The following is a 23,887-nucleotide window of genomic DNA, read 5'->3' as shown; positions in this document are numbered from 1 at the left end:
ATGGCAAAACCAACCAATATATTAATGGAAAGTAATTTGCCTCCAATTAAAAAAAAAATGAAAATATCAAAATGGACTCAAATGAGAAAGGACAGACACTGACGCGCCCACAGGATCTGCCGACAGCGAGGAACAGTCTCGTTCTGCGGCTGTTGTTACTTAGTCGCTATGTTGTATCTGACTCTTTTGTGATCAAATAGTATCAGCATGCTTCAAAGAAAGTAATTTAAAGCAAAGAGTTATCCAAAAGACAAAATCAAGTCTTTCAGGTTTACTTTGCATCTTTTAAAAATACATATATACAAAGTAGAGGTTAAAAAATCCTTTTAAAAGAAAGAAGAAACCCGATACTGTCATGAGGTAAACTAAAAACCAGAACCCGTATTTCATAAAACTAATTTGAAATCCCTCAGCTATTACAAGATCAACAAAACAAACACACAAAAAACAGGCTGCATATGACATCAGTCAATATTATAAAGGAATATGATTCCTGCTATATATTCCTGCTATACATTGTTCATGATTCCCAGTCAGAATAATTGATTATCTAACTAAGTGATGACATGTTGACCACAAATGAATCCTCTTATTCATTTAATCTTGATATTACCATCCGAGAACAGCACTAAGGGTTTTAAAAAGAAAATGAACAACGGTACCTTTTCTTCTTATCAACTGCATGTATATTTGCTTTGTTCATTACTAAAAGCTCCACCATTTGCTCTCTCCTTTCACGGATCACGACTAACAGTGGTGTCAGGTCATCCTGGAAAACAGGGAAAACCATTTATGATATATACGTTAACCTACTTCTAAACTGAAATTAAAATCATGCAATAGATTCTCTGAACTTAAAAATAAAAGTCAGACAGTAAATGAAAGAGAGCCCCCCCCCATCGCCCTGTGCACCTTCTTTCTCTTTAATATGCTCCTCCCCTGGGCCTCCCCTGGTGGGCCAGTGGCTCAGAGTCAAGCTCCCAATGCAGGGGGTGCAGGTATCCCTTAGCTACTGTATCAACGGCGTATTTTAGGAACAATGCTGAGGTAGAAATATTTAATACTATCTGTAGCATGCATAACCTATCCAAGGATGAACCATGAGTAAACTCAAAAGGTTTACAGACATTCCAGTGCGAATATTGTTCTGTACATCAACATGCAAAGAGAGAAACTTTTTTTTTTTTTTTTTCAAAAAAATCAACTGTGGGAACCCTGTTTTACTGCTTTCTCAGAAATGTCTCCTGGAATTTAATCCTACTCATTCTCTCTTCCTTGCTTGCTCTTTCCACCGCCCTTCCTTAAGTCAGATGTTCTGGCTGACAGGTCAGCATTAGCTAGATGCTAGCTGCAAGCAGAATGAGCACCCTCCCCACCTTATCTTCAAAGACCCTTCCTGATGACTCTCGTGGGATTACCTCCAGACCACCAGGAGGAAGCTTCCAAAATCCTAGAATTCTGGTGTCTGTCTTGCTTTACTGCTCTTAGTTGAAGATTGCAACATAAAATTTCCAATAAATACACGCTCAACAGTTTCTCGGGGAGTTGCTCTTCCACGAGCTCTCCCTGTGCTCTTATAATCTTGTGTGCTTGTGAGAATTATTCAGTGTGAAACCGCCACAACAAACTTAAAAATTCTAATTTGAAAAATTCAATCCTGTTCTTAAGAGAGCTTTTAAAATGTGAAATCAATGACAGATTAATTAGACTGTCTTTAAAACCTTCAAATATTTCTCAAAATAAAGTATCTGTCAAAGATTGGAAACTCAAATGCTTATGGAAGGAAAGCTGATGAGCTGAGGAAGTGAAAAAGCCAGGTGAGACCAGTAACCCCAAAAACACACGTCCCATACAGAAGGGGTGGCCTCTGCATGTAGACCAAACAGTAGGATGGGCGCAAGCGGGTCCGGGTTTGGTCCTTGGAGAAGCCTGAACTTCTGCCTGAGCCTCCTGAATGTGAAGTGTTGACTCACGGTGTGGAGGTCACTAAACAGATCTAGGGCCATTTTTGCTCTCTGGCCCACTTTTGGTTTACGTTTGCTGCTTCCAAACAGGTGGGTCTAAAGCAAATATTTATATAAGTGAAACAAGTGTATATATAAATATATATATTTGTATATATATAAATATATATACAAGTGTATATATAAATATACAATATTTATAAAAGTGAAACCTTTCCTTTGTTTAGTATCATATGTTTCACAAAAAGAGTGGGTCCCAATATGTAACAAACTTTGGCCACCTCATGCGACGAGTTGACTCACTGGAAAAGACTCTGATGCTGGGAAAGGTTGGGGGCGGGAGGAGAAGGGGACGACGGAGGATGAGATGGCTGGATGGCATCACCGACTCTGTGGACATGAGTTTGAGTGTACTCCGGGAGTTGGTAATGGACAGGGAGGCCTGGCGTGCTGTGATTCATGGGGTCGCGGAGAGTCGGACTCGACTGAGCGGCTGAACTGAACAGCTATTAAGACTCATAATTCCAGTAAACATAAATTCTTTTAAAAAGACTCAGAAATCACAGTTAAGAATATTTCTACTGCCTGTTGAAACTACAATCTGGCTCTAGAATTCTTCTAGATTGTTAATCGAATGGATAATGACTTTCCAAGCCTGATGAAAATAAATGCTTAAAACAATTCCCCTCTGTACTGTTACTAACGTCACGGGTTTTAAAGCTCTCATCTGCCTATGCCAGGTATCAGTAATCCTTTCAAGAGTCTGTCCTGCAACTGACACCAGAAAAGGCTCATGAGTTACTATTACTGCAGTCAGGAAAACCCTGTTGGTAACAAACATCTGTTGACCTAATGACCTGGATGATAAGTGAAGAAAGTGAAGTCGCTCTGTCGTGTCCGACTCTTTGCGAGCCCATGGACTGTAGTCTACCAAGCTTCTCTGTCCATGGGATTTTCCAGGCAAGAATATTGGAGTGGGTTGCCATTTCCTTCTTCAGGGGACCTTCCTGATTCAGGGATGGAACCCAGGTCTCCTGCACTGCAGGCAGATGCTTTGGTGCAAAAGCCTTAAAGGGTCAGACTCTACAGACCAAGTGACTTCACCATGAGCAAATCTCTAAAGACTCTCGGACCGTCACTGAATGATGAGTGGTTGGAAGGAAAAGGAGCTCTGGTTCAAGCCCATAGATATAGCCAAAGATTCTCTTTTTAATGTCTCAAACACAGGGGCAGAGAAAGAGTCAGGCTAATATCGTTGAAAAGGAGGGAGCTGATGGAAGTAGCTAGCACTGATCAAACTCCAGCACTTCTAGAGATTACTTTCTTTTGTGATAGGTGCATTTAGAAATTACATATATTCACTCCATAGTTATTCATCAAGGATTGGATCAGAATCTCAGTCAGTTCAGTTCAGTTCAGTTGCTCAGTCGTGTCCGATTCTTTGCGACCCCATGAATCACAGCACGCCAGGCCTCCCTGTCCATCACCAACTCCCAGAGTTCACTCAAACTCATGTCCATCGAGTCGGTGATGCCATCCAGCCATCTCATTTTCTGTCGTCCCCGTCTCCTCCCCCCCGCAATCCCTCCTAGCATCAGACTCTTTTCCAGTGCGTCAACTCGCTTTGGCATCAGTCCTTCCAATCAAGGGAATAGTTCTAAATACACACGTCTAAGCGTTCCTCCATCTACTCAGTCAAAATCTTCAAGGAACAGCCTAGGCTTATACATTTTTTAAATAAGTTTTCCCAAATAATTGTGGTTCACCAGCAGAATATAGCTGAGAATTAGTGCAGCAATCACTCCAGTCTGATCTCTTACTTACACGGCCAATTCCTTCTCTTACGAGAAGGTTTGAATAAAAAAGAAAAGTGCAAGAGGGAAGAGTCATCAAAACTGCAATTTTTAAAATTTTCCTGGGTACACAGTGGTAGAACAGGGACTAGGAAACCCAAAAGGCAACCTGATTTCATTATTCATAAACCCCTTACTTCCTTCCCATCAAGACATTCTAGATGGGAGAGCAGAGTCCAGACGCTTATCTAAGTCGATGGTTCTGCCAGAATAGGATAATATATCAGTTAATTATTTGTTCTTCTCTCTCAATTACCACTTAATCGCCACCTGTTCACTGCCAGTCTGTTTTGCTCACAGTCTTCTTAAAACTATCCCCTAGGCAAGTTTACCGGAGAAGGCAATGGCAAGCCACTCTAGGCAAGCCACTCTTGCCTAGAAAATCCCGTGAACGGAGGAGCCTGGTGGGCTGCAGTCCATGGGGTCGCTACGAGTCAGACATGACTGAGCAATTTCACTTTCACTTTTCACTTTCACACATTGGAGAAGGAAATGGCAACCCACTCCAGTGTTCTTGCCTGGAGAATCCCAGGGACGGGGGATCCTGGTGGGCTTCCGTCTATGGGGTCACACAGAGTCAGACACGACTGAATTGACTTAGCAGCAGCAGCAGCAAAATTAGGAATATAACTCTGGAAGTTACTCAAGGACCACTGAAAAAACAGCAGTCTTTTCCAACCTGTTTCCCCAATATCTGGCACATAGATCTTCATTAAACGCTTGTGGGATAAACAGATTCACAATCCTCGTCTATCCAGCGGTGTACAGCTAGTGAGCCACATTAAGTTACAGCGTCACAGTGGTTTACTTGAAAAGATGTTCTTTCAAAACGAACTCCAGGAAGAAAAGCAGTCTACACAGCGAGGGGTGCTGTAGCAATCTTGCTGAGTAGTTTGCTGACAGTTCTAACTTTTTCTTCCAAGAATCAGGATTTTTTTCTCGGCACCTCATTGCTTCTCTTCAGTGACTTGAAGTGCTTTTTGTCAGGTGAGCATTTTCCACACAGGGCTCCTTGAGCAGCAGATCAGATCGTGTGTTCTTTTCAAACTGGAGAGGGGAGAAAGCCACAGTGTACTGCACGTCTAACACAGCCACGCCACGCTACCAGCTCTCCCTTCCTATTCCTCCACATGCGTTCAGACTACTTTGGGGAACCTTACAAATCAGAGACATGTTGGATGTAATGACAGGCTTTGTTATCCTGGCACGAAAGAGGAAACTGACGAACTATGTGGTAGAGAAAATTCAAGCCACCTTTGTACACACTGATTTACCACGAAATGAAGACAAGACGACTCAAATCTGGAGGCCTCCGAAAGACAACGAGTACCCAAAAGGTTTGGCTTCTCTCAGTGTGCTCTTCAGACCCACCATGTCTGCCAGGACACACCAAGGCACTTTGGGTGCCACCCACACGACACCAACATGGGCTTCAGCGTTGGGGACACGGGATACACCAGTCAAGATGCAAAGACACAGGGGTCCCGGCTTTGGGCTTTGAAAGTCCGCGCTGAGTTCACTCACTCAAGTAGCTACTGAGCAGCTCTGTGGGCCAAGTGCTGCCCGGCCACGGCCCTGCTCCCACAGGCACCTGTTCTAACGGGAGGAGCCAGCAGAGCACGCAGTGTCCAGTGGCATGTGAACAGAGAACCCAGGCGGGGGACACACGGCTGAACCTGAGGTGAACAGAGAGACCTGAAAGAAGCATGGGGGACGTGGGGGAGGCTGCCTGGCGCAAACCTCCCAGGCAGAGGCCGGCACATGCAGGGGTGGCAGGAACAGCCAGGAGGCCAGTGAGGAAGGCAGAGCGGCCATGCCAGCTGGGCAAGAGGCCAAGGGGAGGGGACCAGGTCCTGCAGAATCTCCAGGCCACCGGAGAAGCCGCTGTCTACTCTGAGGAAGGCCAGCAGCTCCAATGTATCTAAGGATGACTGCTATGCCCAGCTGCCAGGACCCAAAAGGCGGGGTGCGGGGCGGGCGATGGGAGCTCTGCTCCGCACCAAGGGCCTCGCTGAAGAGTGAGATGGGCCCCTGGGTGCGCGGGTAGCTGGGAGCAGACAGGTCAGAAGGGGCGCCCGTCAAGGCAGCAGAGAACTCGCTGGGAGGGCCAGGGCTCCGGAAGGCGCTGCCGAGGAGACCGGAGCGGGGGCGGCGGGAGCTGAGGACACAGCCATTTCTCTGGGACCTTCTGGTCTTATGGGGACACAAGCCCAAGTCACAACTGAGAGGAGGGGAGAAGGGCTGGGGTCAGAGGCAGAGCGCAAGGGCCCCCCAGAGAGGGGTGTGGGGGAAAGGCGGCGATTGGGACAGTCCACCCCTACCCGCACCCCCCCCACCCCCACCACAAATAGGAGCCTCAAGATTTACTTGGGGTTGAGGTTTGGCCAAGAGTGACTTGGGAGGTGCGGGGGGGGGGGTCACCAAGAGTTTGACGGCTGGGAAGGAAATTGAGGACCCGGGGACTGAAAAGGTTGGAGGGCGGCGGTGCCGGCAGGGCAGGGGCTACACAGGTGGGGAGTGGGGGTCTGGAGCAGGCAGCCTGCACGGAGAGACTCGAACTGGGGCCCCGCAGCTCAGGGCGCTGCAGATAAACCACATTCGGTCACTGCGGAAGAGAAGTCATTTCCACACATTTCACTTCCTGAAGCACCAAGCAGACCTCAGAGGACAGCAAGGCCTCTCTCTCCCAGCTCTCCCCTCTCTCCCTGCCCTCCTCTCCCCTCCTCAGCACTTCCCCAGGACACAGGCTTCTCTTGGGGCCTGTCTCCCTCATCAGCTACCCCGAGGCCCACAGGCGGCGTCCCTGACTCACCCGTTCCTTCAGCTCTCCCGCCTGCTCTCAGAGGAGCGCTTCCCTGTTCTTCACATGCGTCTCCACCTCCTCCACCCGCTCTTCTGTTGCTTTCAGCTGTGTTTCATGCGCTTCCTGAACAAGCGGCTGTTAGAGATCAACACCAGTACATGTTAAAAAGAATCATCTCAGGCTTATTTACTTTAGAATGGAAATCAGCTGAAGTGTACAAAATCTGAGCATCTGGCTAACCTTTCATCCACAGGGAGGGATGGTTAGAAATGTCTCACAAGTCACAAAGCTGCATTTCTCACTGTAGTGTGAGCAGATAAGAGACTCTCTGTCCTAGGATTTTAATCCTAAATGACTCAAAGTGGACTTCCCCCAAACATGCTAGTCTTTCTAGAGGATCTTTGACTAAATCTCCTTTGCCAATAATCTGTCCGAGCTTAAATGTCTCTCCAGCACAACGTGTTTGCATAATGCTATAAGGCTCTTCTTCGTTAGAATCTGTGCTTTAGAAATGTCAGATTTTACCCACCTTTCCAATCGTGCACACATTTCTTCCTCACAAAGGCACCTGGCCCTCTGCCCTTCCTCACCCTCCCACTGACCCATGAACTTTGAGGACCCAAATGCGCTTCCCCAGGCTCGCACTTTGAGGTGCTGACTCACTGATGCCTGAGAGACTGCTCTGAGGTGGGAACCACTGCCTCCAGAGGTTGAAAGAAATAGAAGCACAGAGAGTTAAATCATTCACTCAGTTAAATCACTCGGCTCAGGTGGTGGAGCCAGGATCCAGTCCCCTGCAGTGCAGGCTCTGAGCCACTGTTCTGCTGCCCTTTTAAGGCAGCAACTCTGTTTCCACATGTGAGCCTGGCACACAGCAGGGCTCCCCAAGTCCGTGCTGTCACTGTGCTGATCTCTTGTGCAACCAGCACCCCACCACCACCCCTGCTGTTTTTAAACATGCCAAGCACAGCCCACCTCAGGACCTTTGCCCCTGCCTGCACTCCTGAAGAGCTATCCCTGCCCAGGCCTCTCTTGTGGCCCTTCACACGCAGCCCAGAAAACAGGCTGGGGGACTTCAGGGTCGGTCGCTCAATGCCCAACAGCTCCCAGCGGAAGCCGGGTCCTGGGGCTTCCATAAACATCCCACGTGGAGGGAGGGCTGTCAGGCCGTCCTCCCCTTGGCACCAGAGAGCCTACTCGCCCTCCCCGTCACTACCAGCTGGCCCCCGATCCCGGTCCCCACTCACCCGGGCCCTCCTCCTAGAGCCACCGTGCCGCCCGCTGCTCCCCTTCCAGCAGCTGGTGCAGCTCGGCCATGTGGCCTGCAGGCACGAGCTGTGCCACCTCCTCCCACAGCTGCTGCACCCGCTGGGCGTTCTGGGACTGGGCCAGCCGCAGCCTCTGGGTGGCTCCAAACAGCTGCCGGGGAAAAGGTACAGCGGTTGTGGGATGCCTGCCCAGAGCTACAGGGTCACCGCCAGACACAGAAAACTGCATCTCTACCTGGTAGGCCACCCCACAAGGGAAGGGCGTGTCCAGCAAAGCCCACGATCTCTAAAGAGTCTGTTTCTCTGATGCCCATACTCCATTTCCTGGGAGTTCAGACACTAAAGAATCTGCCTGCAATGCACGAGACACAAGATACGTGGATTTGGTCCCTGAGTTGGGAAGATCCCCCAGAGAAGGGCATGGCAACCCACTCCAGTATTCTTGGCCAGAGAGTCCCACGGACAAAAGAGCTTGGCGGGCTAAAGTCCATGGGGTCGCAAAGAATCAGACAGGACTGAGTGACTGACACAAGTCCATTCAGCTGGCACTTCTGCACCCCGAGCGCCTGGAAGGCCTGCCTGCAGCCCTCCCTGTGACCTCGCGCCGGATCCTGGGAGGGTCAAGTTATTCTGTCCTGTTTACCTCCTGGGGTCTTTGCTGGGTTTAATTCCTGCAATAATGCCAGCTGTGAACGGCAGTCTCCCTCTAAAGGTAGAGCTCACGCTCCTGAGATGGGCTGTGGCCAGGGCCCTGGAGATGGTTGCACAGTGTCTGGCGGGGCATGGATGTGGACGGACTCGGCCACCTGCTCCCTGGGCACAGAACCCACGAGATCACTGGCACCAGGCTGTCCAGAGCCTGGCCGCTTTCCCTGAATGGAGCGCCTGAGAGGCCATCTAAACACCGTTTGTTTACACCAAGGGCTCCGGCGGCCTCGTCTGGAGCACATAGAACTGCCCTCTGAGACCCTGTGGACGGGAGAGGCGGCGGCTCCACCAGGGCCCCGATGAAGGCAGGCCAGAGAAGAGGGCGCTGGCCACCCGGGGCAGGGGTGAAACCATGAGCCACAGCCCCACTCCCTCACTGCCCTGTGTCACCACCTGTCTGAGGGGCCACCCCGGGCAGTTTCCCCGGACAGACCCCCAGAGGCTCTCCACACACACAGGTCCAGCAGAGCAGCCCCCATGCTCCTGGGATGAAGAGAGGGGAGGAAGTTTCTCACACACCCTCCACCAGACGCAGCCTCCTCCCCGTGGCTTTAGAGCTTCGGATGATCACTATGCAGTCACTCCAGCCCATGTCTGAGTCCCACACACCTGCCTGGGCGCCTTGCCGCCTCCTGCAGCCAATGCTGTGCTGAGCCCTGAAGCCTGACCACAGGACTCGCCGTCCACTCTCCTCAGCACAGCACAGCCGAGTGCCCCTGAGGCCCTCCTTGTAAAGCAAGGTGTGGGTGGAAGGTGGGCCCGCTCCAGAGAGCCCTGATCGACCACCATGTGAGAAGGCAGGACGTCCCCAGAAGAGAAGTAGGGCCGCCGCAGCCAGGAAGCCAGGGCCTCCATGTCATGGGTGCTGGGGTAGGGCAGTGAGCCCCTCAGACGACGGCCTTACTTCCCTCTGCACACTTTCATCCAGACGTGTTTCGGGGGGTCCTCATCTAACTCACCAAAGGTGACGCCAGCTGTGTCACAGAAGCTGCTCCTGCCCTTGACAGTGGCTGAGTGCTGGGCATCCCCCCACCCCAGCAGGCATGGAAGCCTCTGGCAGCCCACCCCTTCTGCCCACGGGTGGATCTGTCTTCTTCACCTCAAAGGCTCAAACCAGTCCGGCAATTTCTCAAGTTTGCACTACAAACAGGGAAGGGAGCCCCCAATACACAGAGACACCTTGGAGAAAGTGCCTGCCGACAGTAGCGGGCTGGGCCCACAGGGGTCTGCCAGCCCCTCCTAAGACCCTGGACAGGGAGGAGTCCCACATGCAGACAGACCCTTCTGCAACCCAGGCCATCTGACAAGTTACCTCTTACACCAGGTGTCCACAAGCTAAGTCCAGGGGTCAGACCAGGGCCAGGTGGGGAACCTGGTAGCAGGCTGAGCAGAGACACGAGGTGTAGAGGCCCTCTCTCACAGCCCCTTCCCCCTGCAGACCCTGGCCCTCCAAGCACACCCCATGTCTGATTCCACCAGGGGGCCTGAGGCTTTGCAAAAGCTGCTAAAGTTCACACATTTTGCAGGGCTTGCTTGTGAAGCCCCTCACTTTACCTCCAGGCACGTCAGGGCTGTTCCTGGTCTGTTGTGGGACAGGCTGCCCGCCCCTCCCTGCCCCACCCGCCATTCACCTGCAGCTCCTCCCGGAGCATGGCCTCCTCCAGTCCGTGTGTCAGCAGCTGGACGGTGACCTGATTCTTCTTGCTTTGGGCCTGGTGGGTAGAGGCCTCCTCTCAGAGCTGTAGGACCCTGTGGTAGAGCTGGGACAGTTCACCCCTACACTTCTGACTCCGGAATGAAAAGGGAGAAAACACGGGTAGATAAGTTATTGTTTTTTAGCCAGCAGATTCTGGGGGTCCTCAACCAGGGGCACTCTTCTCCCCAGGGGATGCTTGGCAATCTTTGGAGACCATTCTGGTCATCACAGCTGGGGGTGGGGCTGCTATTAGCAACTAGTGGGTGAGGCGCTTGCTCAGTGTCCCCAGAGTGATGGGCTCTCAGGCCACCGGGCAGAGGATGAACTACGATTCATCCCCCAAGAAACAAACGCTGGGCACCAGGAGTGCTCGCACCCCATCAACATCCCATCATCGCTCTGGAGAACTGGCATGATTTTCCCGTTTCTCCCACGGTTATTTCTGACATTATCTTACACAAGTGGAAGGAAAAGAAACCACAAAACCCTGGCTACACCCGAGGCACGTGATTCTCTTCAAAAATCTGATCACTGTCATTAAACACAGCACACTGATGAAATGACCCACTTGCCAGACAGTGGATGCTGGACCCTAGCAGTGCAGCCTGGGATAAACAGCAGCCAGCAGGAGACACAACAAAGTTCATTAATTCCAACTGTGAGTCACACGCCTTCACACAAACCATGTTTTGCTCCTCTGCTTTTTCCCTAGAATTGCTCCGGAGGCTGAGGGTCTGAAGCCCTCTGTGCCTCAGAGCAGGCTTCACGCACAGCTAGGCGGATGCATCACTGTCGCCCCAGGGTGGGTGTCCCCACCTTATCAGCCAGGCTCGGGGAGGCAGGCAGCGGTGGGAAGAGGCAGATGGAACTGCAGGTCTCTCCAGGGTACAGCAGGTGTCTGAGAAACCAGAGGCGACAAAAACACTCCCAGAATGAGTGGGAACACAGCAAGGACACAAGGTCCGCAGGTGAAAAGCTACTATGCTTCTATGTCCTGACAGTGAACGTGCAGAAACCCACGTGAAAAACAAAACACCATTTCCGCTCTGGCCTGGAAAGACCTTGGAAGTCGTCACTCCCACCCTCCCAAGAAGAAGAAAGACAAAGAGCTGAGTAACTGAGAGTCAACAGCTCTTCTGAGATCCATCAGAGAACTGAAGTCACAGGGCAAAGCAATGCTATGAAAACCAGAAAGAAAAACAGGTGAAGAGCGTCACAGCTCACCAGGAGTCAAAGGCTGGAGGCCTACACAGAGTGGCCGCTGTGGGCAGAACCGGGTCCACAAAATTCCCACTGTCTGGAGACAAGGCTTGCAGCAAGTAATTAAGGTTAAATGTGCTCACAAGGTGGGGTCCTAATCCAAGGGGACAGTGACTTTATAAGGAGACACAGTGAGAGGGGGCTCCCCACAAGCCTGGAAGAGCCTCACGGGAACCAAGCCAGCCCCGCCTTGAGAACCTTGGGACAACAAACTCCTGCAGTTTAAGCCGCCTGCTTGTGGTGTTCTGTATGAAGCCTGAGCAGACTAGGACTGCGACTGGTTTGAAGTACACAGAGCATTCTGCTCTCTGCCCTCAAGGGAAACCTCCTTCTTTACCAGAATCAGCGAGGGGAAGGGAACAGCCAAGTGGAGCCCCCTCTAGCTGTTCTCAGTGTCACTCACCTACTGGAGTGGCCAAAATAAGAGTGAAAACACCAAGTGTGGACAAGGATGTGGGGCAATTGGACCTAGCGTACACTGCTGGTGGGAACATAAACTGTTAGTAGCTGCTCTGGATAACAGCTGGGCAATTTCAGATAAAACTAGACATGCAACTGCTGTACAGACCAATTGCTCCCCTGGGCATTTATCCCGTGACATGAAAACCTACATCCACACAAAGACCTGCCTAGGAATATTCTTTGCAGCTTCTGTGGCAGAACCAAACTGGAATCTGCCCAGCCATCTTATAAAAGGTGAGCATTCAGACAAGCTGGTTCCAAATTGGGAAAGGAATACGTCAAGGTTGTATATTGTCACCCTGATTATTTAACTTATATGCAGAGTATGTCACACGAAATGCCAGGCCGCATGAAGCACAAGCTGGAATCAAGATTTCCAGGAGAAATATCAATAACCTCAGATATGCAGATGACACCACCCTTACGGCAGAAAGAGAAGAGGGACGAAACAGCCTCTTGATGAAAGTGAAAGAGGAGAGTGAAAAAGTTGGCTTAGAGCTCAACATTCAAAAAACTAAGATACTGACATCTGGTCCCATCACTTCATGGCAAATAGGTGGGGAAACAATGGAAACAGTCACAGACTTTATTTTCTTGGGCTCCAAAATCACTGCAGATGGTGACCGCAGCCATGAAATTAAAAGATGCTTGCTCCTTGGGAGAAAAGTTATGACCAACCTAGACAGCATGTTACAAAGCTGGCAAAGGTCCATCTAGTCAAAGCTATGGATTTTCCAGTAGTCATGTATGGATGTGAGAGTTGGACCATAAAGAAAGTTGAGTGCCAAAGAACTGATGCTTTTGAACTGTGGTGTTGGAGAAGACTCTTGAGAGTCCCTTGGACTGCAAGGAGACCCAACCCGTCCATCCTAAAGGAAACCAGTCCTGAATAGTCATTGGAAGGACTGATGCTGAAGCTGAAGCTCCAGTAATCTGGCCACCTGATGTGAAGAACTGACTCATTGGAAAAGACCCTGATGCAGGGAAAGATTGAAGGCAGGAGGAGAAGGGGACGACAGAGGATGAGGTGGTTAGATGGCATCACCGAAGCGATGCACATGAGTTTCAGCAAGCTCTGAGAGTTGGTGACGGACAGGGAAGCCTGGCGGGCAGCAGTCCATGGGGTCGCAAAGAGTCAGACACGACTAAGAGACTTCACTTTCACTTTTCAGTATTTACTAAAATAAAAAGAAGAAAAAAATCAACTAGTCATAGTTTTATAAACTGGTTTGCTCTCACCAACTTTCCATTACAAACATACAACACTGAGAGGGATACCACTGCTGAATATGAAGAGTAAATGCTATATGAAACTAAATTCAGAGCAGGGAAACTAATTACAGAAGAGAGCACTTTACCTTGGTTTCCAAATCAAAGTCTTCATCATTTGATGTAGGCCATGAATCAACACCAGGTTTGCTGGAAAACCTTTAGAGCAAAAACATGCACAACAAAAATGAGTGAGTTCATTTCTTTAAACAAAAAAACACAAGTGATAACCAATACAATATTGTACAGTAATTAGCCTCCAATTAAAATGAATAAATTAAAAAAAAAAAAAAACAAGAAAAAAAAAACACAAGCCAAAGTTTGGCTATCTGCGTATTAAATGAAGTTTCTTGACATAATTAAAATTTGGTCTGTTTTAAAAACGCTTTTTTTAAAAAGGAAAAAAAAAGAATTTTTGATGTGGACCACTTTTAAAGTCTTTCTTGAATTTGTTCCAATGTTGATTCTATTTTATGTTTTGGCTTTCGGACCCTGAGGCATGTGGAATCTTCGCGTCCGGAACCGGAACGAACCCACACTGCCTACACTGGAAGGAGAAGTCTTATTACCCATCTTAACCACTGCAATCCCAGGGACGTCTCTAAAAGGTTTTTAATTACCTATTTCTGCTTCCATCTCTCCCAACTATTGAAATATCTACTTCTCAACTGAAAATCGAATTGGTGGATTGACATAACTCTTGTTTGCCCAAACTGGAATAAACCTGATGACTTAAAACAAAGTGGAAAGACATGCTGTCCCTTCTCCATTCTCTGTCCCTAGTTCAGAGACGAAATAAACGGCATCCGTCAAAAACGGCAGTCTTGGTCCTTCACGGCCCCACCCCTCCCCTTTACTCTGGAACAGTACAGGAGTTCTTGGCAATGTCTGAAACTTAAAATGTACAGCAATCAAAGAACTAATTTATACGTTTAACTTATATGCTACACAGTACTTCTCAGTCTCTGCTGAGGGACATGAGAGTGGACCTGGGAGCCAAGCAAGCCAAAGGTCAAATCACAGGTCAACTCATTTTAACAATTCATCAACCTTCAACTGAACCACAGTTGGCTAATTAAGTAACAGTAGTGAGAGGGTAATTGGAGAAGAAAATGGCAACCCACTCCAGTGTTCTTGCCTGGAGAATCCCAGGGACGGGGGAGCCTGGTGGGCTGCCATCTATGGGGTCGCACAGAGTTGGACACGACTGAAGCGACTTAGCAGCAACAGCAGCAGTGACAGGGTAATTGGAGAAGGAAATGGCAACCCACTCCAGTGTTCTTGCTTCCCTGGTGGCTCAGAGGTTAAAGAATCTGCCTCCAATGCGGGAGACGCGGGTTCGATCCCTGGGTCAGAAGATCCCCTGTAGGAGGAAATGGTAACCTACTCCAGTATTCTTGCCTGGAGAATCCCATGGACGGAGAAGCCTGGTAGGCTACAGTCCACGGGGTCGCAAAGAGTCGGACACGACTGAGCGACTGAACAGAACAGAACCAGTGTTCTTGCCTGGAGAATCCCAGGGACAGCGGAGCCTGGTGGGCTGCCGTCTATGGGGTCGCACAAAGTCGGACACAACTGAAGCGACTTAGCAGCAGTGAGACGGTAACAGGTAGGAAGGCCAGGGGTCTTCAAACAGAGGAAACAGCCTGCAAGTGTGAGACATCTTTCTCTCTCTCAAGTGGCAGGACGAAACAAATTAGCGATATTTTTTCTTTTCTATACAAATTTAAAAGGAGGTTCCTCTTAAAATACTGTGTTGCCATAATGACCCCTGGTTTCACCTAAAGCTAACTATTCCCAAACCTTGAGTTAACCAATGCATTTTTCTTATGGAAATGTTGATCTTAAGCTATGTCAATGTACTATGCATTTACCCCAGGCTCTGTCTTCAAGTCAGTTCCACCAAATGGCTCAGAACCTACTTGACAAACCAGTATGTTATACTCAGGTATGGTTCCCCTAATCTATGTAAACGAAACAACTATTTGTATGGTAATGTGCCCTTCTCCAAGATTCAAGTTAATCATTTTATGGCCTGGGATGAATCATCTGGTGTCAAGATTATCCCAAAATGCATCTTATGGGTGAGGGGCCTGGTGCCTTTCTGAGTTTTAAGTCATTCCTTTCTTTCATTAACAGACTGCTAGTGACTATAGAACACCCAGCTGAAGACTAGCTGAGGGGTACTCTTTCTGAAGCCCCCATCTGATGCCTCTGTCAGAAGCTTTCTCCATTTGTCTCCTTTATACTTTAATAAGACTTTATTATACAAAAGCTCTGAGCGATCAAGCCTCGTCTCTGGCCCCGGATTGAATTCTTCTCCTCTGGAGGCCAAGAACCCCATGTCTTTTCTTTCAACAACAAGCTTTCAGTAGGACACAGCTACTTTACAAAGCTGCTGTGATGACTCTGTGAGGTCACAAATGTTAAGCACGGAATGCAGTATCTAACCCAGAGCAGAACGCTCAACAAACATGAGTTTCTCTTCTCCGCGTTCCCTTACTTAAACATACAACTTTAAAACACCCATAAAATCCTACCCGCTTAGAGTCTTCTTCAGAACTCTCATCCTCCATTAAAGAAAAAAGTAAGACACATTTTAAATCAACAAAAGAAAAATACAGACTATTAAAACCTCAAGACTGATGCTCTGCTTAAAAGTATTCTTTTCGGACCATACATGGAGATCACACTAGAGGGAATAGTGATTGTACTATACTAGCAGGCCACTAATGCCTAAGAACCACTCCTCTCCTTTATAGTCATCAAATGCAAAACAAAAAAGAAAGAACTGCTGTTGACAATGACCATAATCCTAACCAAACTCTAGGAGACTGATAGAAAACAGCATCATACCATTAACAGAATCAGCACTATAAGCTGACAATAGCACACTGAAACAGCACAGTGTTTCTGGCCCCCATCGCCTGGAGCATTGAACACAGAATGCAAGTGTCTTGCTGGGACACGACACAACGTCTCTGGCTCTTCAGTTCAGGATGAAAACGCCCAATCGCAGGGAAACTTGGTCTACAGGCACTGAACTTCAGAGCGTGGTGAAACATAGGAAACAAAGTCTTCCTGGCCCTATTTCCAGATGCAAGAGAAGTATGAAAGATGGAGTGAGTCTAGGTTTAGAAAGAATAATCTCTTGAAAGGGACGTGGAGGAGGGCAAACGGGTAAAAGGGGGGTCAACTGGGTGGAAGTACTAAATGTGGAAATCCAAATCATTAGGTTCCCAATAAGTAAGTGATTCTTGTCTTGTGTTTTTAGGTTCCCAGACTATGATGAGCCGTATCCTCAGCTGGTGGACCTGAATTTAGCTGGCAATCCTACTGAAGGACCCTCAGGGGCAGATCAGAAGGGACTATGGCTTTTGGTGTTCCCGAGAGTTGAAAATTGATCCTGATCTTCGCTTTTCCTTTTTGCACGTGCATGACTGTTCACCTCCTTGTCCAAATATGTGCTTTAGGAGAGAAGAGATTTCATTTGCTCGGTATTGTCATAGGATTGATTTCAATCATCTGCCTCTCTGCCACGTTATTTACTTTTTTAACTTTTTTGACTGATGTGATAAGATTCCGTTATCCTGAAAGACCCATTATGTTCTATGCCGTCTGCTACATGATGGTGTCATTAATCTTCTTTATTGCCTTTTTGCTTGAGGACCGAGTCGCCTGCAATGCATCCAGCCCTGCACCCGGCCCTGCACAGTATAAGGCTTCCACAGTGACCCAAGGGTCTCATAACAAAGCCTGGATCATGCTTTTTATGATACTCTATTTTTTTATACTATGGTTGGCAGCATTTGGTGGGTGATTCTTACCATCATGTGGTTCTTGGCAGCTGTGCCAAAGTCGGGTAGTGAAGCTACTGAGAAGAGAGCCTTGCTGTTTCACGCCAGTGCGTGAGGCCTCCCTGGAACGCTGACCATCATCCTTTTAGCGATGAATAACATTGAAGGTGACAGTATCAGTGGTGTGTGTTTTGTTGGCCTCTACGATGTTGATGCCTTGAGGTATTTTGTTCTTGCACCCCTCTGCCTATATGTGGTAGTTGGGGTTTCACTCCTTTTAAGTTGGCATTATATCCCTAAACAGAGTGTGAGTTGAGATGCCATTAGAAAAGGAGAACCAGGATAAACCGGTGAAGTTTATAATCCGGATTGATGTCTTCAGCACTCTGTGTCTCGTACCACTCTTGGCTGTAATTGGATGCTACTTTTATGAGCAAGCTTACCGTGGCATCTGGGAAACAACGTGGATACCAGAATGCTGCAGAGAATATCACGTTCCATGTCCATATCTGGTAAGGGAAACCTTGTTCTAAATTTCAGAATGTTCCGCAGTGAAAAGACCTAATCTTAGGTGTTTGTTTGTTTGTTTTTTTTTAATTCTTCATGAAAAACCTGAACATTAAAATTCTGAAGTCAGGTTAATGAACAAATTTATTGTAGTAAGAATGTCATACACACGTTTCTGTTAACATCTTCCTTTTAAAAGATCACTTTCGTGAGTCCAAGCCATTGGCTTAATTTTAAGCACTTACTTCTGTTATCACAAAGTAGTTGCTTGTTGATTACTCAGAAGTCTGCAGGTCTGAGGGGAAGATGTTGATTAAATGACAGTGTCTGTGGAAATTTTACTTGATACTTAGAACAGGAGTTTTAACAGTTTTGAAAAAAAAATTAAGAGTGCATTTGTACAAACGGTTTCATCTTTTAGTTGGTCTTAGTTTTCTTTTTTGCATACTGAATATTTTGTGAATTACCTTTTAATTTAAAGAGATCAGATAATCATAGAATTTTAGATGTAGAGAGGACCTTCAGTTCAGTTCAGTCGTGTCTGACTCCTTGCGACACCATGAATCGCAGCATGCCAGGCCTCCCTGTCCATCACCAACTCCCGGAGTTCACTCAAACTCATGTCCGTCGCGTCGGTGATGCCATCCAGCCATCTCATCCTCTGTCGTCCCCTTCTCCTCCTGCCCCCAATCCCTCCCAGAGAGGACCTTAGAGATGGTTTATTCAACTTCCCTCTATAATTTAGAGTTCTTAAACATCCATCTCATTTGAGGCTTAGAAATGTTAAGTGACTTGCACACTTTATTAAAGTACTTATGCATTATAGATAACTTCCGTTTACTTGTCTCTTTCCCCTAACAGACAGTGAACTCTTTAAACGCAAGAATACCTTTTTCATATTTTTTCAAAGCATCTATAGGTTAGTAGATGATGGCACTGAGAATGGGAATGTGTAGATTGAGAAAAAAAGACATTTTGAAGACATGTTCCAGTTTTACTGGAAACAAGGAGTGTGTGATTAGCACACAGTCAATTCTCATAAATACTTGATGACTGAAAATACCATTTCCTTTTTTATTTTCTGGCATAAATAATTCTACACAAAATTACATTTTTATTATATTATTACACAAATAATATTATAAATATTAGCTACTGGTTTTTAAAAAACCAACCTATAATTGAGAGACCAGAAAAAATAAATAATTGAAATTTTATTTCATTTCTTGATAGAATTGCTTATTAAAAACACTTAATATGGGTTTTCAGGCCTGAAGGTAAGTAATCAAATTTTGCCTCTGATGAGAGAGAAAGAGATGACTGAATTACAGCATATGCTTCTCCATGTAAGGTTTCTAGGATTCCAAATAGATATTATCTTAGGACTATAAAAGAAATAATGTGTGGCTCTGAAATAATGATCTGAAAAATACCAGACCTCAAACATGTAAATCAGCAAATTAGAGTAGTTGGGACGCCACTATTTTCAGGACATTCCTAAGAATCTTTTAGCATCTTTGGAACCAGTTTGAGCTATACAAAAATCTGTGTGTGTATTCATTTCTTTACAGTCATAGGTTCTATAAGTGTTTTTTATTTCCAACTTACAGAAATAATGTTGGATTTCCAACATCCTAAAAAGAATCGAAAATGGTATAATAACTATAACATAGTTATTAAGCTATAAAGTCTGGGTCAGGAATCCTGGCTTCATATCTGACTCTTATTACTTCCTAGTTTTATAGCTTTAGATCAGCTTCACCTCTTTCCACTTCAATTCCTCATCTGTAGAATGAGTAATGGAATCTCATAGTCATAAAAGAGTAATCGTGTTAGATAGAAATAGTAGTAGAATCTGTCTCCAAGGACCGTCTTTAGGCATCTACATGCAGCTAGGAGTGTGCCTTCTGTATAGTACATGCTCGAATGTTAGTTCTCAGACTCATTTTTTCATTTACTGTTGCTGCTGTTACTGTTATTTACACACACACACACACACACACATACATACACACACTTTGTTTTAAACCATTCAGCACCAAACTTTAAAGTGCCATGTTTCAGTTACTGAGAATATACATGGCACTGTGTGTACCACTAACTTGTTCATTTTAACTGCAGTAGAGAGATTTAATGTACAAATATACTTTAATTCATTGACTCATTATTATTCTGATGGACATGGAGTTTCCAAGTGTTTCACTATCGTGATACCTATCTTCCTTGTACATGACCAAGGATGTTCATGGGGTGGATACCCAAAAGTGTAGTCGTGGCACTTTAACATACAGGCATCTGCAACTCAAGTGGTTATTTCAATTCACACTCGCAGTATAGAGTTGGAATTCCCCATTTGGCCCCGTCTTGGTGTTCTCAGGCTTTTAGGTTTTTGTCAACCTCTGAAACAATATACCTCAAGCCTGTCTTGATTTTGATGTTTATTTTCCTTACGCCTCAGTGTTTTCATATGTTTGTTGGCTGTTTGGGGTTTCTCTTCTGTGATTTGCCAATTTGTTGCCTTTTGTCCACTGCTCTGTCAGGTTATTTGCCTTTGGTTGTTATTCTTAATTCTTTGTCAGTTACTTGCCTCGCAGGTATCTTATCCTGCTCTGTGGCTTGTCTTTTCACTGTGTTTTCTTTGCCTTCTGTGTTTTAAGAAATCCCTCCCTACCTCTGAAAATCATAAAAACGGTCTGCCGCGTTTTTCCAGCAGTTTTTTAAATTTGATTTTTTAATTCACGGCTCTAATCTCTTGAAATTAATTTTTATCTATGTTATGAGGAACAATTTTAGTTTTTCATACGAATGGGGCTTTTTGCACCATGTATCAAAGAGCCCATCTGAATAGTAATGCATTGCTGTAATATACAAGTTCCATTTTTAGCCTCTCATTTACTGCTCTGTTTGAACAACCTTGTTTCAATCCCACATTTCCTCTACCTTATGCTTCTTCAAAATCATTTCAACTGTTCTGGCACTCTTCTGTTTGAATTTTAGAATAATTTCTTCGTGAGAAACAGTTTGTATTTTGTTGAAATGGTTTTAGGTTTTAAATGAATCCGGGGAAAATCTCTGTCTTTGTGATACTGAGTTTTAGTATCTTTTCGTTTCTTTATGTATGTATTCATTAATTTGTTCCTAGGTACCTTACAATTTTTGTTTCAATCGTGAATGAGATCTTTTCTCTGTTACATTTTTCAGTTGGTTATTGCTGGTCTACAGAATGCCACTGATTTTTATATATTGATCTTATACTGAGCGTCCCTGCTGAACTCTTCTGTTAGTTCTGATTGTGTGTACATTCTCTTATGTATTCTTTCTAGAAATCCTGTTGCTGCAGGCGAGGCCAAGTTCATCTCTCACATTCCAGGTCTTATGTTTTAGGTCAGATTGTTATATCTAGACGCATGAGAGATATAGACTGTGATATTAATAGTTTTTCTTTTCTTGCCACGTATTTTTCCTTTTTGGTGTTAAGGATGTAATAGCTTCATAAAGTGGTCTTTTCCTCCTGTTGTTTGAAACAGTTTTCACAATGAATAGGGACTGTCTGCTCTTTGAAAGAGTCGGTATATCATCCTGTAAAAATCCTCTCTCATGGTATCTTTGAAGTAAAGACAGAGAAATTTCATCTTTCCAAACTGAAATTATGCAATTCTCCATTCCTCCCTGTCTCCTGGACTTTGGCAACCATTGTTCTACTTTATTTCTCTATGAATTTGACTGCTCTGGGTACCTCATATTAATGAAACTCAAACACTAGAATTTTAATATGAGTTTTCATTCAGGATTTTACTTCAGAGGAATTTTATACAGACTTGTAAACTGAGCACTAGAGCTATTGAATTCCTATTTGAACAGCCATACATAATTGAATAAGATTTACTATTACTGAGCGTGCCTAAAAGAATGCTTGTCACGTTTTGATGATGATTCCTAGTGAGAGGTTTTTAAAATGTATTAAGCAATGATGTTATCCTTGAGGTAGCCTCCTTAGGTATCTTGGAGAACGTAACATTTGAATATATGTTCCCGTGAATATCAGTGCAGTTTCTTTGTAGTCATTTCTCATTTTAATGAAACTTTCCAATATTTGAAAATGTTTCAGGTAGTTGATCACAATGTTTCTGTAAGGTATAGTTCAGGCGAGGCAGAAAAAGGAAAGACGACCTCAACAGAAGTTCAGTTCAGTTCAGTTCAGTCGCTCAGTCGTGTCCGACTCTCCGCGACCCCATGAATCACAGCACGCCAGGCCTCCCTGTCCATCACCAACTCCCGGAGTACACTCAAACTCATGTCCACAGAGTCGGTGATGCCATCCAGCCATCTCATTCTCCGTCGTCCCCTTCTCCTCCCGCCCCCAACCTTTCCCAGCATCAGAGTCTTTTCCAGGGAGTCAACTCGTCGCATGAGGTGGCCAAAGTATTGCAGTTTCAGCTTTAGCATCAGTCCCTCCAATGAACACCCGGGATTGATCTCCTTTAGAATGGACTGGTTGGATCTCCTTGCAGTATAAGGGACTCTCAAGAGTCTTCTCCAACACCACAGCTCAAAAGCATCGATTCTTCGGTGATCAGCTTTCTTATTCAGGCAAGGAGGGGGCGACAGTCGGCCTAACGACCAGGCTGAGCACTGAGAGGGATCAGGGAGGCTCCATATTTATAGGGAGGTTTGTGGAAGCGATAAGGAAAACGTTAATCAGGCGGGTTGGTTTGGGTATTCTTCAGTTGAGATGGCATTTGTAGTTGGGCAGGGGATGATAAGTCTTCAGGGCAGGTGTAGGGAGTGGAAGGTTTCTGGACAGGGGGTGATAAGTCCCAGAGCAATGCAACTGGCCTGGAGCCATCAGGGTGGGACCTAAAGTTCTGTTTTGTTTTCTCTGAAGTTAGGTGATTCAGCAAGGGCCTTTGAGACTGTTGTTTTCTTTTCTAGGCCCAAAAGACTCCTTCCATTTCAAAATACCCAGTTGGGTTTAAAGTAAATTGCATGTATTTAAGTCACTGATTTGAAGAAAAGTGGGCTTGTGTAAAGTATTTTAAAATATTTAAATGAATGTCCTTGCTGAAAACAGGAATTCACAGCTTGGATTTTAAAATAATTGACACCAACTGTTTTTTGCAAGAACACTTTTTAAACAATGTCTGTTAAATAATTCTAGAGAAAGTACTATTTAATGCCTGAAAAGAGTAGGTCATGAAATATAGCATGAGTTTTCAGAATAATGTATATTTTACAGTTTAAAATCAGTAAAGTTTATTCCTAGAATATGTTTAACCTTATGTGTTATTTGAGTAACAGTAATTTACCAGGTACTTAAGCTTTTTTTTTTTTTTTTCTTTTAAAGTAGTTCCTTCTCTTTATTTAGGGGCTTCTAAGAGGCTCCAATGGAGAAGGCAATGGCAACCCACTCCAGTACTCTTGCCTGGAAAATCCCATGGACAGAGGAGCCTGGTAAGCTGCAGTCCATGGGGTCGCGAAGAGTCAGACACGACTGAGCGACTTCACTTGCACTTTTCACTTTCATGCATGGGAGAAGGAAATGGCAACCCACTCCAGTGTTCTTGCCTGGAGAATCCCAGGGACGGGGGAGCCTGGTGGACTGCCGTCTATGGGGTCGCACAGAGTCGGACACGACTGAAGCGACTTAGCAGCAGCAGCAATAGGCTCAAAGCATTTTATGAAAGAGTTACACATTTCAAAGTTTGTTGATATTTCTAGAAAGCCATGCACACGTAATATATTTATTAAAAAAACATGGGGTTTAAAGTCCTGTCTGTAACACTTTGAGTCTCAGTTTCCTCATGTGAAATACAGGGAATACTATGTTAAATACAGTAATATCTACCTCATAGATGGCTGTGAAGATTAAAAGAGAAAATAAAGTTAAGCCTCTTACTAGAATGCCATGCATACAGAAAAATTTCATTATTCTGTTCTTGCAAGTACATAATTGCTGATGTTTAAAAAAGAATTGTTCTTGTATTCTGTATTAGCATCATCATTTTGTCTTTTCAACATTGATTTTCCAAAGAATATGTTTCCTTTCTTAAAGTTTCCCCCTTCGTATTTTTCTCTTTCGTCCATCTACTGTGAAGATCTACGTCCCAAGGAATTTTGATATTACAACATGTATTTCAATAATAGAAATGTGTTACCGTGATAGAAGCACCTTAGAAAAGACGACCAAGTTCACATTAGAGCCATTTGTAGAATTTTTTAAAAATTGTTTGTGTAGAAAACAAAAAACCCATTATTCCTAATTGCACCCACAGAAGGCAGCCCATCTGTTCTTTATCTAAT

At 45.6% G+C, this 23,887-nt stretch overlaps 1 protein-coding gene across 1 annotated transcript in view; it reads right to left on the bottom strand.

Moving 5' to 3' along the window:
• Positions 1–23,887, bottom strand: part of LOC129538938 (ankyrin repeat domain-containing protein 26-like) — a 129,760-nt gene that overhangs the window by 88,461 nt on the left and 17,412 nt on the right. The window contains 4 exon segments of the mRNA XM_088827883.1: positions 663–769; positions 6,630–6,755; positions 10,228–10,380; positions 13,373–13,442. The gene's annotated coding sequence lies outside the window, so the exon portion shown is untranslated.

The sequence above is a fragment of the Moschus berezovskii genome, chromosome 19, assembly GCF_049115385.1.
Source record: "Moschus berezovskii isolate FMDL1 chromosome 19, NW_MosBer_1.0, whole genome shotgun sequence".
Taxonomy (NCBI): domain Eukaryota; kingdom Metazoa; phylum Chordata; class Mammalia; order Artiodactyla; family Moschidae; genus Moschus; species Moschus berezovskii.
The sequence above is the reverse complement of the archived record's forward strand: the minus strand, read 5'-3'. Positions and strand labels throughout refer to the sequence as shown.